At 45.7% G+C, this 2208-nt stretch overlaps 1 pseudogene; it reads left to right on the top strand.

Annotated features, from left to right (window-relative positions):
• Positions 1-1021, top strand: part of LOC132526489 (olfactory receptor 10Z1-like) — a 3570-nt pseudogene extending 2549 nt beyond the window's left edge.
• Positions 1022-2208: the final 1187 nt, after the last annotated feature.

Below are 2208 nucleotides of genomic sequence, written 5' to 3'. Positions count from 1 at the left end.
AGGTGCCTGGTAGCTCAGGTCCCCCTGATTAAAGTCCAGGTGACATTGGTGCACAAGGATATTTTACAATCATCTCAGAGTCTTGACTTCAATAACCCTGCACCTTTGGGAGAGAGCTGCTATCAAGAAGTGCACCAAGGAGATAGGCAATTATACCACAGTGAGCACATTCCTTCTGTAGGGATTTTCCAGTTTCGCAGACCTACAGAGTCTCCTCTTTGTGAAGATTTTCTTCTCCCAAGCTACCATCCTAGCTGCAAATGTGTCCATAGTGGTGGCCATCAACCTCAGTCACAACCTTCACATCCCATGTAGTTTCTCCTCTGTGGTCTCTCCTTTTCAGAAACCTGTACCACTATGGTAATCATCCCCCACGTATTGGTGGACTTGCTATCAGACAGTAAGACCATTTCTCTTCTTGAGTGTGCCACACAGATGTTTTTCTTCTTTGGCTTGGCAGGCAATAACTGCTTCATCATGGCTGCCATGTCCTATGACCGTTACACTGCTATTCACAACCCGCTGCACTACTCCATCCTGATGACCCATAAGATCTGCTTTCAGCGGATGATGGCCGCTTGGGTGGCTGGGTTCCTGGTTTCTGTGTGCACTGTCCTCATAGTATTCAACTTGTCTTTCTGTGACTCTAACACCTTCCAACACTTCTTTTGCGACATCTCACCTGTGGTCTGCCTTGCCTGTGACTATACTCCCTAGCATGAAACGGCTATTTTTCTGTTCTCTGCCATTATGTTGGCGGGCAGCTTTATTTTCATTATGATTTCCTGTGTCTTCAATGGGTCCATAGTTATGAGGATACCCTCTGCCCAGGGGAGGTATAAGGCCTTCTCAACTTGCTCCTTCCACCTCACTGTAGTGTGCATACACTATTGGATTTGCTCGCTATGTCTATTTGAGGCCCAAGCACAGCGACTCATTCCCTGAAGATATGCTGATGGCTGTGACACATACGGTGCCAACGCCTCTGCTTAATCCCACTGTTTCTTTTGAACTTCAGTGATTATATTTTTCAGATCTAGAAATTCCCCTGGTTATATTTCATAACTCTATTTCTTTGCTGAAACTTTTCTATTTCAAAGATACAGAATTTCAATGATTGCTTATTGAAGCATTTGTTTGATGTCTGCCTTAAAATCCTTACCAGATAATTTTAACATCCTTTTCATCTTGATCTACACATATATTGTCTTTTCTCATTGAATTGTAATTTTTCTGGTTCTCGGTATGACAGCGATTTTTACTGCAGCAGAGACATTTAGGATATTTTATGCTCTGGATCAGATTCAATCCTTTTTTAGGAGGATGCCCCCTGTCACTGCAACTACTAGGTGTATGTGTATCTCTTCAGCTTCCTGCTGAGCACTAGTGACACAGCTCTGGGAAAATGGAGAGCTGACACCCACTGCCACCTTGCAGATGAACGAGATGCAGATGCAGCTCCCGCCACCACCTTGTCATCTCCTTCCCAGTTATAGTGTGATGCCAATTAGCACACCTCCTTTCTTCCAAGTAAGGTCAGTTCCTTGTTGGGTTCCACTGCCACTAGGGAGGGGGACCTGCAGAGCTGGCTCACACTGCTCTGTTGTTGCAGGTGGAGGTGGAAGCTCAGGTCCCCACTGGACCCCTACTCACAAGGGGGGTGCGGTTACAGGGGAGCAGAGTACCAACTAGTACCACCTCACACTTCCTCATTGTCTCATTGCTGCCAGATGACAGAGGAGGTTCATTTCCCTGCTGGACCCCACTGACAATACCCTGGCAGGGGAATCAAAGGGTGGGTGGGGTGAAGAATACCTCCCTGCTTGGCCCCAATGAATCCTGCCAGTGGGAGACAGGTACGATTTTTCCACTGGTATTTGTCTGGAGTAAGACAGGTATTGCAAGAATGTTTTCTATTCTGTTAAGGTCACCGTTTTCCCAGTTCTTTGGCTAGCAAGAACAGACTTTTCTTAAAGCTGTTTTTGGTCTGTGTCTCTTGATGGTTCTGAGTTGGAGGTTTGTGCAGCAATCTGTACAGGATATATGGAAGCAATAAGAAAATGCAGGGATTCAGCACTATGTGATTTCCTCAGGTCCAAAGTCCCTAGGGGTTTGCCTTCTTCTCTGTCCCGTTTAGAATCTTCCTATGCTTGTTTGTTGCTTCATCTAGGAATGTTTTTTAGTAATAAGAGGGAGGGCCTGAAGGGT

This window comes from Lagenorhynchus albirostris, chromosome 9, assembly GCF_949774975.1.
Source record: "Lagenorhynchus albirostris chromosome 9, mLagAlb1.1, whole genome shotgun sequence".
In the NCBI taxonomy this organism is placed as follows: Eukaryota; Metazoa; Chordata; class Mammalia; order Artiodactyla; family Delphinidae; genus Lagenorhynchus; species Lagenorhynchus albirostris.
The sequence above is the reverse complement of the archived record's forward strand: the minus strand, read 5'-3'. Positions and strand labels throughout refer to the sequence as shown.